This window comes from Myotis lucifugus, unplaced genomic scaffold (genome assembly GCF_000147115.1).
Source record: "Myotis lucifugus unplaced genomic scaffold, Myoluc2.0 scaffold_28, whole genome shotgun sequence".
Lineage (NCBI taxonomy): Eukaryota > Metazoa > Chordata > Mammalia > Chiroptera > Vespertilionidae > Myotis > Myotis lucifugus.
The window spans coordinates 191,012-206,417 of NW_005871076.1; positions in this window are offsets into that span (position 1 = coordinate 191,012).

The window sequence follows — 15,406 nt, forward strand, 5'->3', positions numbered from 1 at the left end:
TGCCTCCTATTATCAGAATTATGTGAATTCAGATAAATGAGAGATGGGAGAGACCAGTTTCCTTAATTCTCTGTCCTGGAGACATTGATGTATCTATACACACCAAAGGGCACCACCAAGTCTATCCGATGGCTAGTCTCTTTCGAAGGAGGAAAAGAGTTGGGATACCTAGAGTCAGAATTATGCAAAGGTATGCTAATCAGGAAAGCAAGGTTCTACATAAATCCTCTTTCCTAAGGTAGCATGTGTCGTAACAAGGTGTCGTTGAGAAAGGAATAAGGTCCCTCTCCTGCATTTTCAGACGGAAAACAGACATGCTGATTGATAGGGATCTCTAACAATCCTTAATTTAAGATCCTGGCTATCTGTTCCTCCGCAGGAAGGAAGGTCGGTGTGGCCCTGATAAGGAGGGCTAATGCAATCTCCTTCTCTCTTGATGACACTAAAATCCACAGTATCGCCAAGGAAAGCCTTTGCTTAGTGCAGATCAGGGTCCAGTCCTTTAAGTACATCCATTATTCAACAGTCACATCCAGGGAGATTTTTCTTTATAAAAGATCTTTTGGGAGGCACACTTACTTGCAAGCTGTTGGTTAGTTCATCAGACTGGGTATAAGATATCATGGCATCAGGTACTCCAGTCCCAGGGGTTGCCAAGCGGAGAATTCCAACGTTTTCTAAGGCTCAAAGAGTTTCATTCAAGGGTGGCCAACTTGACAAGTGAAGGAGAAGAAAAGTATCATATGTGCAAAAAGACAAACAATTCTGCTCCTCTAAGTCAGTGATTTTCAACTGGTGTGATGCACGACTTTTTAAAACATGCAATGCAATTCCTGACTATTTAGTCAGGGGCACTGACCTCTTCCTTTTCAGCGGTTCTCAACCTGTGGGTCGCGACCCCTTTGGGGGTCGAATGACCCTTTCACAGGGGTCGCCTAAGACCATCCTGCATATCAGATATTTACATTACGATTCATAACAGTAGCAACATTACAGTTATGAAGTAGCAATGAAAATAATTTTATGGTTGGGTCACAGCATGAGGAACTGTATTTAAAGGCCCAGGAGGTTGAGAACCACTGCTTTAGATGATCAAATTAAAAAAAAAAAAAATGACAACAGCAACACAACAATAGCTGTCCGATGTGAATGAATCAAAATTATACCTATTTTTTGTCAGATCAGCAAAAAATATATTTTTTGGTGTGCTGCAGATTGTTAGTAATTAGTTTGTGTGCCATGAGATGAAAACGGTTGGAAATCACTGCTTTAAGTGATATTGTCTTAAAGAATCAATTGTACGGGTTACCTTTATAGGTGCTTATTTAATTCATCCATTTTAATGTCACTTTGGGTTTCTTAAAGCAACATTATTACTTTTAATCATAACAATTAAAAAAACTGATTTTTTTTTCTCTTATTCCCATTTCAAAGGCTGCAAATTAAACATATGTATATAGTTTTTGGACAAAGCAGTCATTTTTAGTTTAAAAATAGAATTAATGCCTGACAGGTGTGGCTCAGTGGTTGAGCATTGAGCACTGAGCCAGGAACCAGGAGGTCAGGGTTCCATTTCTGGTTAGGGCACATGCCTGGGTTTCGGGCTGGACCCCTAGTAGGGGGCATGCAGGAGGCAGCTGGTCAATGATTCTCTCTCATCATTGATGTTTCTTTCCCTCTCTTCCTCTCCCTTCCTCTCTCTGAAATCAATAAAAATATATTTTAAAAAAAATAAAATATTAGAACTAACATCTAGCCCTGGCCAGTTTGGCTCAGTGGATGGAGTGTTGGCCTGCGGACTGAAGGGTCCTGGGTTCGATTCTGGTCAAGGGCATGTACCTTGGTTGCGGGCACATCCCCAGTAGGGGGTGTGCAGGAGGCAGCTGATCAATGTTTCTCTCTCATCGATGTTTCTAACTATCCCTTTCCCTTCCTCTCTGTAAAAAATCAATAAAATATATTTTTTAAAAAAAAGAACTAACACCTATACCTAATATGTACTCTTGGAACAAAAGTTGACTGACAGCTAGATACAGAGTGAGTCACCTAAGACAGGAAGTCTTTTCGTATCTCAGGGATTCAGTGGAGATGGCCCAGTGCAACTCCTGGTGTAAATAATACCTCACTCTCTTTCAAATATGTTTTCAAAATTTATTTATTTGCTCATGATAATAAACCTTATTTTAATTTCTGCTCTTAATCATTGTGGTGTTGACAACTCTTGTATTCATCTATCTATTTAGTTATTCATTTTGCAAGCATTTATTGATTGCTCAGTATGCTAAGCTCTGGGCCAAAAAAAATGGAGATTTCAAAATGCATCAAACATCGCCCCTGTCTCCAAGGAGCTCAGATTCTAATTTTGGAGATGACACATAAACAGTTATCTATAATAAAATATGAGATTTGTATATCTTATGTGGCATTTTAAACTTTTCTAAATGTTTGAAGGCAGCCAAGGAAGCAATTTTTAGCCCAACTTTTATAAGTTTCTATAACACACTGAAGCCCAGGGGTATGACTTCCCCAAAGTCACACAGCTAGTTAGCTAAAACTGGAAGCAGAACTTGGGCCTTTTCTTTGCTAACCAAGGCCTTTTTCTGTCAAAGCCCACTGTCTATATTTAGTGATTATGCTTACTGCCTTAGTTAACTGTGAATATCTACTTTGTGCTTAAAAAAGAATCCAAATCACTTTTGCTTCAAGAAAACAGCTGACTTTCCTAATTGCAAGTTTAACCAAGTACTCGAGTATATATGCCTGTGTATAGATCAGTACCAATTAAAGTTTCTAGAAGCAGCTGATGTAGCTAATCTCACAGGAAATAATATGGCAACTTGAAGCTACCCTGCTTTGGCGACTCATATGTTTGTGCCAAGTGAAGTAGCCGATTTGTCTTGAATAAGAAGAGCCCACAAGGGCATCTGGAGTCCAAGATTTACTGGTTTCTCATTTTCTCTGCGCTCATGAATACATCCCTGGGGTGCAAACACTCTGAGTGCAGTGTCTAGAACAGAGGTTGATGAGCTAAGTTCTGCAAACCAAATGCAGCCCATCTCGATTTTTTTAAAGAAAGTTTTATTGCAAATAGCCATGTCCATTGGTTTTCAGATTGTCTGTGGCTGCTTGCACACCTCCACAGCAGAGTTGAGTAGCTGTGACAGAAATCACATGACGCACAAAACCTGAAATGTTTACTGTCTGGCCTCATCCAGAATAAGGTTGTCAAGCTCTGCGCTAGAATAAAAAGTTTGCTCAGCTTCCACACTATACAAGTGAGTGTAAACTGGTGTATGCTTTCTGGAAAGCCATTCGGTCATTTTTATTAAGGTGTATATATACCAATGAGAAGACAGTTTTGCAGAGTTTAATTTCCCAAGGTCACATCCTTTGTAAATTACGGATTATTTTGTTATCCTAATTCTAAAGCCAAATGACCTAAGCATCATGTGTCACCATCTAAGGGCAATAAAAGAGAGATGTGCCCTAACCAGTTTGGCTCAGTGGATAGAGCGTCAGCCTGTGGACTGAAGGGTCCCAGGTTCGATTCCAGTCAAGGGCATGTACCTTGGTTGCGGGCACATCCCCAGTGGGGAGTGTGCAGGAGGCAGCTGAATCGATGTTTCTCTCTCATTGATGTTTCTAACTCTCTATCCCTCTCCCCTCCTCTCTGTAAAAAATCAATAAAATATTTTTTTTAAAAAAAGAGAGAGATGTAATGGTTATTTATTGCTGTGTAACACACAAACCTGCATTTAGTGGTATAACCAACCACTGCAGTGTGCTCATGGTTTTATGGTTTGGGAACTGGGGCAGAGTACAGTAGGAATGGCTCATCTCTGCTCCATAGTGACATCAGCTAGTTTTCTCAAATGGCTGGAGATGTCTGAGAAGGCTTTCTTATTACCATATATTTGTGTGTATGTGTGTGTGTGTGGCGGGGAGGGGGTGTCTTCCTTCTTCCTTGGTTTTATTCCACTTGCTTCTGTTGGAGCTCCAATTTCCAAGATGGTGGTTTTCACATGTCTGATGCCTGAGCTGGGATTGTTGGAATAGCTGGGGCTCTTCCAACTATCTCCCTCTTTTTACACAGCCTCACCACATGGCTAACGTGGGCTAACAGGGCAGTTGCAAAATATTCAGACCTCTTACAAGGTTGATGGGTTCCCCCCAAAGGGAGTGTTTCAGGAGATAGGAAGTGGAACCGGCCAGTTTCTTAAAGTTTGTGCAAGAAACTGGTCCAACAGCATTTCCACTGTATTCTACTGAGCAAAGCAGTCATATAGCCCACCCAGATTTAGGGAGTAGAGCGAAAGAATTGGCAATCATCTCTAATCCGTCATGGGGTTTTCCAGAGAAAATACATTTTGGAAACATTGATTATATCCTCACCTCTGGGTGATTCACAATGTATACTGCAAGGATTCCCAGAATGAACAAAGACTGGCCAGAGATATTTAGTCATAGACTCTTGTTTTTATGTTACAACCATTAATACCCTATAGCACTCACTTTATGCAGTATTTTTCTAAGGACATACTCTGAAATAGAATACTTTCATGCACAAAAACGTCCTTGCACTATTATTTGTGACATGTAAACATTAAATATTCAATGCTAGAGAAATGGTTAGATAAATGGTGCTTGTATAATAGGATATTATATGGGCATTAAAATTATGTTTACAGAGAATTTCCCTATCTAAAATTATATTTACATAATAAAATGCTTAGGCTATATTTTGTTTTCTTTAGTTTTGTCTTAACTCTTTAAGTTAATTGTAGGTTCACATGCAGTTGTAAAAAAATGATACTGAAAGAGCCTGTACCCTTCACCCAGTTCCCCCGCTGGCATTTTCCTGCACAACGATAGTACGGTATCACAACCAAGAAGTTACGATATTAACACAATCCACTGGCCTTATTCTGATTTCACTAGTTTTACATGCACACACACATGTTTAATTCTATGTAATTTTCTAACGTGTTTATATTCACATAGCCATCACCACAGTGAAGGTTTAAGACAGTTCCATCACAAAGGTCCTTCATGCTACCCTTTTTAAAAAATATATTTTTTATTGATATCAGAGAGGAAGGGAGAGGGAGAGAGAAACATCAATGATGATAGAGAATCATTGATCAGCTGGTCCTGCATACCCTACACTGGGGAGCGAGCCTGCAACCAGGGCATATGCCCTGACCAGGAATCAAACCATGACCTCCTGGTTCACAGGTCGATGCTCAACCACTGAGTTGCAGGCTTGACTCCCCCCCCAGTAGGGGACTTGCAGGAGGCAGCCAATCAATGATTCTCTCTCATCATTGATGTTTCTATTTCTCTGTCTCTCTCCATTCCTCTCTGAAATCAATAAAAAAATATTTTAAAAAATTATTTAAAAACAAAAAAGGAAAACAAAAATGTTGAGCTCATGAGAATTCAGACTTTGAAGGAATTTACAGGTATTGATTTATTCATTCTCATCAGAGGACCCTAAGCCCATCTCTCCTTTTTAGCTAATGAAAGAGATGAGCAATGTGGTTAGGAGCCAAGAAGAGTTGAGTGGCTCTGACAGGGATATAAGAGAAATCAATGGTTCTGAATTTGTAATTTTCGGTTCCCATGTCCATGCTCATATAACCTGGTCTCTGAGGGAAAGTGAGAAAAGAAGGACCCCCTCCCATACTGTATCAATGACATCTGCTTAGTCCAGTGGTTCTCAACCTTCCTAATGCCGCGACCCTTTAATACAGTTCCTCATGTTGTGGTGACCCCCAACCATAAAATTATTTTTGTTGCTACTTCATAACTGTAATTTTGCTACTGTTATGAATCGTAATGTAAATATCTGATATACAGGATGTATTTTCATCGTTACAAATTGAACATAATTAAAGCATAGTGATTAATCACAAAACAATATGTAATTATATATGTGTTTTCCAGTGGTCTTAGGCCACCCCTGTGAAAGGGTCGTTGGACCCCCAAAGGGATTGCGACCCACAGGTTGGCGACCCACAGGTTGAGAACCGCTGGCTTAGAAGAAGCAACACTGATGCTGATTTAGTTTCTATTTTCATCATGTAATTAACCCCTGTGCACAGATACCATTATTGCCATTGAACCCTCCTTGTGAAGCTCAGAAAGTAAGGTAAATGACCTCATAAGGCAGGTCAGTTTACTGCTAAATCAGTTTACTGGTCCTGTAAGTGGCAATTCAAAATTCTTTCCAAATGGGCAATAGTTCTTTCATCATATGGCTCCAGGGTCCAATTGGTAATTCTAGGGGCCAAAAGGTAAGAATTTGGCCTCATTAAGTCATGAATTATTCCCCCCCTGGTACTTTTACCAAGAAACATTTTAAGTAAGGGAGCAAACAGCTAATGCTTATGGAAAACTTTTAGTTGGCACAGGCTAGAGCTAATTAAACTGATGAGTAACTATATTATATTCCAAAATTCTGAATCCCATTTCAGATATGTTTTCCCAAGGAAGGTGGTATTAACTGCAGCACTGTGAAAATGTTAGAAAAATGTCTAATCAGTGGTTAATCCAGCCTTTTCTTCCAGTAACATTTATTAAGCCCCCTATTAATACGCGTCCTTCGCTATACCACACATTGTGACTCAGAGAGTGAATAAACACATTACCTAAAAGGAGCACCAGTCTTCACATTTGTTGTTTCTGTGGCGCCTGTATGCAATTCCCTTGCTGTTCTCAGATTGAAGATTCCTGAGAATGACCCCTTACCCATTTTTAGAATTGGTTTTTACTCCACAGCTAGTCCTGGGATGGAGCATACGACCTAGGCCTCAAGCAATCAGTGTAGCCCATTCTGTACGCAGTGGTTGGTTCAGTAATAAGCGTAAGCCCCAATTAATGCCCACAAGAAGCAATGAGATTGCCATGAGAATCTTGAGAAAGAGCTTCTATCTCTTTTCACTAGAAGTAAACAAGAGAAGAGGGCTGAGAATTTTTCAGTTCGTCACTTAAAACTATAATGTTGCCTTTGCTTCTGCTGAGGCACCTGAAGGCCAGAGCCAGCTGATGACTTACTCACTGTACCCAGCATGGAAATCCGGGAGGGCAGAGAAGGGCGAGTGACTGAAGATGTGAAAGATAGGACCGCAGGAGCAGATGCCCACATTTGTGTGAGTAATGATAGCAACCGGGGCAATGAAAACAACAACCAGGAAAATTACCATCTTCTGTAGCCTGGGAACTTGTGTGTCCTTGTCAGTGTTTCCTGTGATGGTTTAAAACTCCCAGAAGGCATGATCGCCTTTCTTTCCTTTTGAAAGCAGACCAAGTATAAATAGTGAATAAATAAATAGTACTTTGGGTACAGTGCCCAGCAAACAAATACTCAGCCAGTATCTTCTAAATTTTTTAAAGATTTTTGCCAATGAAGTGGAATAAAAAAGGAGAACATCTCAACCTAATTAGGAAGGTGCTATAGATGTCCCCCCCAAAATTCATTTCTGAAGCCCTAATCCCCGGAGTGGTGTAATTAGAAATGTGGCCTTTGGGGACTATGGGCACCCGGTGGGTGGCAGCTAGACTTGCTGTACCCCAGGTCACTTGCTGCGTGACCTCAGACCCAGCACTGGCACCAAGTTTGAAGCTGTATCAGTCTGGTGAACACCTCTTGTCCCTACTTGGTGACTCACTGAGAACCCACCTAATGCAACTTGAGTACTACCTGAGACTCTTTTAAAAAATGTTTTTATTTATTTAAGAGAGAGAGAGAGAGAGAGAGAGAGAGAGAGAGAGAGAGAAACATCAGTGATGAGAGAGAGAGAGTCATTGATTGGTTGCCTCCTGCATGCCCCCTCCTGAGGATGGAGCCCGCAACCTGAGCATGTGCCCTGACTGGGTATCAAACTGTGACCTCTTGGCTCATGGGTCAACGTTCAACCACTGAGCTACACTGGCCAGGCCTGAGACTCTTTCAGTGACCGAGCCGAACAGGCAGCCAGCAGGTGGAAGCAGGCAGAGGCAGATCTTGGGGTGCTGTGGGACTTCTGCTGGCCTGCCCCCAGGCCTGCTGCTGGTAAAAGCCAGCATTGGTACACACCTTGGTCCTTCCCGCACACACCCAGGCACAGCAGAAGCATCCACAAACTGTGGGTCACTTCGTAGCTACAAACAGGGTGCCCAGGGCCAGTCATAGGCAGCGTCTGACATTGGCCTGCACCAGAGTCCCTCCCAAGAAGCCCCAGAATCAACATACCCAGCGGCCAGTTTCAGACAACATCAGAGCAGGATCCAATTAGCTTTGTAAGCGGCATATCCAAAGGGAGCTTTTGGCAGGCACCAGACCCAAATGTGGTCTTTGGCAGGTAATTAACTTTAGATAAGTTCAGGAGGGTGAGGCCCTCATGATGGGATTAGTGCCCTAATAGGAAGAAATTCCAGGCCATCCTCCCTTCCTCCCTCCCTCCCTCTCTCCCTCCCTCCCTCCCTTCCTCCCTCCCTCCTGTGAGACCACAGCAAAAAGACAGACATCTAAAAGCTAGGAAAATGGTTCTCACAAGGATTCAACCATGCTAGCACCTTGATCTTGCACTTCCACCATTCAGAATTATAAAAAATAAATGTCTCTTGCTTAGGTTACTCAGTTTATGGTATTTTGTTATGGCAACACAAGCTGTAAGATAGGAGTGTTCTGTGCAGTCATTTAGACAGGCATACTCTCTCACATGGATGGGGGAGAGGGCACCTGGAGAATGAGGTGGTGGCATGCACTAGAGCAGTGGATCGCAACCTGGCCCTGCAACAGCCCAGTCCTAGGATGCAGGCAAAACCCCTGTATTTGACAGTCAATGAAGGAAAAATACCACATGATCTCACCCATTTATGGATAATAAAGACCATAATAAACTTTTGAACAAAAATAGATACAGAGGCAGAGCTGCCTCGAACAGACTGTCGAACTACAGCGGAAAGGCCGGGGAGGGTTGGGGGGCAGGAGGGGGGTGGTAAGAGATCAACCGAAGGACTTGTATGCATGCATATAAGCATAACCAATGGACATAAGACACTGGGGGGTAGGGGAGGCCGGGGGATTGTCAAGGGCGGGGAAAGAAAAAAAAAGGAGACATATGTAATACTCTTTGTAATACTTTAAGCAATAAAAAAAAAAGGGAAAAAAAAACCAACAAACCCTGTATTTTAAACAAGTTGCCCAGTTGCTTCTTATATGTGGCCAGGTATGAGGGTCACTGGACAGGTGGAAAGAGCCATCTGACTTTAGAATGAAACTGATCCAGAGTTCAGACTCTGCTAGTCTGTGGCCGCTGGCAATTTATCCACTTCTCTGAGGGACTTAGCTTCTTCATCTTGAAGAAAAGGGATATAGTAATGCTAACATTTATTGGGGCCTGCTCCCTTCTAGGTATGGTGTTAGTGTTTATCACACATTATCTCATTTAATTCTCACAGCAAATTTTATTTTTAGAGTGAGGCAATTTAGAGGGAGACGAACAAAGAGAGACTAAATGCCTTATTGAAAATCCCACAGCTGGTTAAATACAGACTTAGAGGCTAAGGCAGGCTAGTCAGACACCAGGGCTGCAGTTTCTGTGAGGGTTTATATTAATTTTAAAGTCCTGAGATTGGTGACGGGCACAGTATTTGTTCACTAAATTGTATTGGCTATTATTATCTGATAAATCAGTATCAATTATCTTGGTTATTGTTTAGGACAGACCTATTACAGGCTGTCATGGATTGGTGTGTGGCTCTAATTTAGACCAAAGTGTTTTCCAGGGAACAGGCGAATCTGACTTTTCCCAGAATAGAAACTAACTTTCACGAAAGGCAATAGAACAGTCAATTCAGCCTTTTGGTTTGGGAATCAGAAGATTACCAGCTACTAGTTGTGTGGTCTGGTCAAGTCAGATAACCTCTGTTTTCACACCTGCCAAGTGGGCTTATGTGATGGTTAATGTGATGTGTCAACTTGACTGGGCTAAGGGATTGCCGGGATCACTGGTAAGACAGGATTTCTGGGTGAGTCTGTGACGGTGTCTCTGGAAGAGATCATGGTTTGAATCAGCAGACCAGGTAAGGAGGTTCAGCCTCCCCAAGGCAAGTGGGCGCCATCCGGTCTGTTGATGGTGGAATAGAGGGAGAAGGTGGAGGAAGGGCTAATTCACTCTGTCTCCAGGAGCTGAGGCATCCATCTTCTGCCCTCAGATTGAAGCTAACGTCCGCCCCCCAATTCTCAGGCCTTTGGACTGAATTAGTCTGCAGATGGCAAGTGGCAGGTCATGGAACTTCGCCACCTTCCTAACCATGTGAGCAAATTCCTCTGTCTCCTGTTATTATAGTACTCAATATACCAGAGTGGTGCCTGACATATTGAATACTAATATGTGCTAGTTATTATTAATGTGGTCATGGTTGTTTTTTATCTTTCAGCAAAGGTCTCTGACGTCTTTGGCTGACCCTGTTACAGGATGAAAAAAAATGTAGGCTTAGAGGCATCCAAGTGTGCCTTTGATTTCTGTTCCAGGTTAGCAGAAAATCTGAAACACAGTTTGCATGACCACAGGTTGTGGCACATCTCCCTGACCTTAGGCAGGATGGTGTCCAGGAAAGACCAAAGCAGGCACCCTGCTCCCCTGTCCAGAGGGCTGATGCGGGCCTGCAGCCTCCCCAGCCAATCTACACTTTCTGTTGGGCTGAAATTGAACCAGATTCTCACTATATTTGTGAATAATGGACTACAAACACTGTGTGCTAGTTACTTGTACATAGGCATATACAGGTATACAGGTACCTCTCAATGAACAGAAATGTGCACCAGAAACTGGGAAAGTCTATAATTAAACTGGACAAGTAAGAGCTCAAAACTCATAGGTGTGGAGCCCTGAGCCGCCATCATCTGGACTGCTAGGCTCTCCAGAATTAGCTTTTATAGCTTGAAACGTAAGTCTATTTGTTCATAATGCATTAATAACAGCCACTGCTCATTGACAATTTACCATGTGGCAGACACCATGCTAAAGTCATATATATATATATACCAACCAAGTATGTCACGATTTCATCTAATCATCACTCTCTGAGTAAATGTTATTATCTCCACTGGGGAAACCAGAAGACTGAGGCTTGAGACTAAGTAATTTACACTAGGTTGTACCCCAAACGTATGACAGAGCCAGGAATTGAACCCAGACTATTTGGCTCCATACCTCTGAAACATTAACTACAGTTTTCTCAGAAAGTTTTCAAATTAATGATTTTAAAAGTATGCTTTAGGCTAAAGTGATATTTATTATCACATACAGACACCTTTTCTTCCTACCTTTGCAGCACCTCTTGTGTTTATCATGAAATCCAATGAATTGATAGGAGTCACTTAAAAACTTGCCATGGAGACAAGCCTGGCCCAGATGCATCTGTTCCTTCCAGAGAGGGCTATCTGTAGAGCACGTATCTAAGACGATATATCACTTCTCTACTTGGGAAAACTAATGGGAGTGCTGAGCAATTACCTGGAAAATGCAGTCAATGCCAGCAGGCAATAAGAATAATTTAAACCAATGAACTCTCTCCCCGCGACTGCAGGGTTCAGTGTACGGTTTTCTTTTTCTGTCTTGCTGTTTTGTTTTCCATTGGCTGAGCTTCCCAAATCATTGTTCCATCTGTCCACTTCACTTTGCCTGAGTAATCACAGCCCAAGGGGAGTTAGAAGTCAAATGCCAGACGTGCAGGGAGACCGATGTTTGGGAAGAGACCTTGTTGTCTGTTCTCCTTCCCTGCAGCTGGGCCAGGGATCTGGAAGTAAATTCCTTATAAGCACCAGTTGCCCCAGGGAGGAAGATACAGTTGGGGAAAGGGTGTGGTGGAGCCATTTGGGAGACCTCATTGAGTGTTGGCTAGCAGGATCAAAAGCACTTAGCATTGAGATTAAGGGGAGAGACCATAGCTGAGACGGAGGTAAAAAGTGTGGAGAAGGGAAATAAAAGCTAGAACACTTGTAATGGCTTTTGACTGTGCCATTTACTCTGTACTAGGTCCTTGGCTGGACATTGTGAAGTATGGTAGCAATCATCTCAGGTAGAAACTGTAGTTTAACTTTAACCCTGCTGTTTGGCTTCTGTACTTGTTTGCTTTGTTTAACAATAGAAAAGTTACTTTGATTTTCTGAATTTATGTATGTTATCCCAATCGATTGAATCCTCCATTGTTGGTGGTTTGAATACCCCATTGATTGTGATCTTACTGGTTTTAGAAAGCACATTCTTCTGTACCTGGAAACCAGGACAGCACAATTATCTTAAATTGCCTCAGTGGCCACAGATAATGCGTTCAGGTTGACTCAGTGGTCCCAAGACCAGGACAGCACAATTACTCTAAATTGCCTCTATGGCTCTAGATAATGTGTTTCCGTTGACTCAGTGGTCCCAAGACCCGAGGGCTCTAGATAATGTGTTTCTGTCAACTCAGTGGTCCGAAGACCCAAAACTATAATTAATCTTTGTAGATAACTAATCGGCTCAATTTCACTTCTGTAACTGCTTTGTGCAAGCCAGGGTCCTCATTCCAAACCCTGGGATGTAATCAATACCTTGGTAATTTTTGCCTATATAAGTCTGGTGTTTCGGCCATCTTATCACTATGAGATTTGAGAGAGCAAAATGCCCCCTCATATTCCCGGATTTGCAATAAATGTGACTCCTTAATTCAACTTCTTGAGGCGTCCTTGTGTGATTCACGGAGTACATTGCAACAATTGTATGCGCTTTATTATTTTGATCCTCCCAACAGCTGTTTCACAGATAAAGAAACTAAGAGAAGTAAAGTAACTAGAAGTCAAGTAACTTGCCCAAGATCACACAGCTTGTAAATACTGGTAGCAGAGCCTTTATTTGAACTGAATTTATCTTAATCCAAATCCCTTGCTCTCAGGCACTGTTCCTGGCTACTCTAAACAGGGGGTGCTGACCAGTGGTGGAATAGAATCCTGGAGAAGACAATGAAAACAGAGCAATTGTTTATTCCATATCAAGATATTTTAGATGCAATAGACGCAAAAGCAAAAAAAAAAAAAAAAAAAAATAAGTTGCCAGCCCCGGTCCCTGCCAACCAGTCGTTCCACTGTTCGGTTGATTTGCATATTAGGCTTTTATTATGTAGGATAGGCTGGCAAGTGGGCGGTGCCTGGCCAGCCAAGGCGGGTGCCAGTGGGTAGAGAGAGGGGATAGTGATCAACACTTAACACATCAAGTGTTTAGTTATTTCATTATTGTCTATTTTCCCATCTCCTAGAATGCAAGTTGTATGAGAAAAGCAACCTTGCTTTCCATATTTCCACAGACTGGGACATAGTCAGACCTCAATAAATACATGTTGAATACTTGACTAGAGAAGTGGTTACAGAGAGAAGTGGGCACCTGAACAGAGGGGCAAGGGCTCCTGATCAGGAAGAGGTGGGCAGGTGAGCAGGGGGGCGGGAGCATGTGATTATTCGAGAGATGTTCCTCGAGAATGGAGGAGGGCCCACATGAAGATTGAAGGGATGTCGCCAGGAGCCCCCAGAAGCTGAAGAGGTAGGAAGGACCTGCCCTGAGGCCCTTGAAGGGAGCACAGCCCCAGAGACCCTGATTTCAGATTTTGGCCCCTGAACGGGGAGAGCCTGTGTTCCTGTTTGTTTAAGCCGGTCTGTATTCATCTGAGCAGCAGCCTCAGGAAATTTACACCTCCTTGCCCCTGCTTATGGGGCTTGCCAGGGTTCTGGGAACAGCAGGGGCCAACAGGGTGATTCATTCCTGTGTCTGTGCCTCGGTCCTGTCTCCCAATCCCCCTACTCCTGGGGTTCCTCAGCAGTGAGAGTTCAGTGGGCACACCAGGGCAGGCTGCTTGGTGGGAAGTGCAGATGCAGGTTACTCCAAAGCCCTGCCCTTACCTCCTAGGCCTTTCCCCTAATGAGTCCATCCGGGGGCTCCCTTTTGTGAAGCACCTGGGTTGACAGGAGCCAGCAACTGGTTTTTTGTGCCCAGATTCCAGACTTGAATGATGCAATAAGCAATAGCATCACCCCAGCTTTAAAGGTGGGAGAAATGGCCTAATCCCAATGACATTCAGCTCCTTTGTCCCTCCTGCCAATGTAATTGTCCTCCTCGCACTTCTTATTCATGCATCTTCTTTTGCATAAGATATTAGGAGGCAGAAAGTAGCTTATGCCCTGTAGAGTGGCATTTTCCTAGGCAGCTCCTCTCCTGACAAAGCTCCTGAATCTAGTTCAATGGGGTTACTTCAACAGGTGAGCCACTTGTGTCTAGTCATTTTGGGGCTCTCCCCACACCTGGTTGTTTCAGGAGACATTCTGGTGACCTCGGCTCCAGCCAGAGAAGATGTCATCTTATGTGTGGGAACTGTGTGATCTCAAAGAGGAAGCAGCAGAGGGGGAAAGTCAGATCATCAAAAAGGGAACCCACAGCATTACCTCTTCAATGTGCCTTTTCCTGCCACCTTTTGTCCTTGGCGTGCATGGAGAGTTTTAAGAAAAATCTTAATTTGCTAATCTACCATTACTAACAGATGTTTCCTTTTAACCAGAGAGCTTCCCTCCTACATACAGGATAGAATTTGGGTTGCAGAAATTCCATCTGCCTTTTACAACAGAGGCACCTATGGGATATGTCATGAGGAGGGAGGCCTGAATTCTGAATCCAGCTTGCTACCCTTAGCCACGTGACCTTAATCTCTCTGTGCTTTCATTTCTTTGCTTAGAATCAATTAATCTAATGGGTTGTTGTGAGAACTCTATGAGTTTTGCTTCTCTTGGTGCCCAGCATAAAGCAGAACCTCAAAAGATAGTCAGAAGCTCTAAGGATAGAAAAACATGTCTAATGTGTAAAGAGAATTCAGTGGTCATGTTCATGCATTATTGTATGCATGGTTCTACTGGGGATGATTTGTAATTTCAGTGTACAAGAAGCCAGTATTGGGCAAGCTTGCTGAGCTCTGGGCTGCTGCCAGGGGCTGCTGGAGGATCCTGGAACTCATTTTAAATGACCGTCTCTTGCAGTATTTTTCATGCCTGTGGATTCTAAGTTTTCGCTTTCTGTTTCCTGTCAGAGCATTATTTTAGCTTCTAATTTTGCAGGTTCTTGCTTCATCTACCTTTTTCCAGAGCAAGGAAAGAATGTTCAGGAAGGGAGTGGAGGACAAGGATAAATAAGGTTGTACCTGCTTGGCTGGATTTCCTTCCTTGATATTTTGATGTGGCGCTGTTTGATTACCCTGTGTGCAAATGTGCTCTCTGCTTTCCATCTTGCCAACTTTTTGATTATTTTCTTCCTTCACCAAGAAGAAAAAAAACAACCACCCAAACCCCATTTGCCATATAATTTAATTGAATTTATGGCAGCTGTCACCAAATAAAATAAAA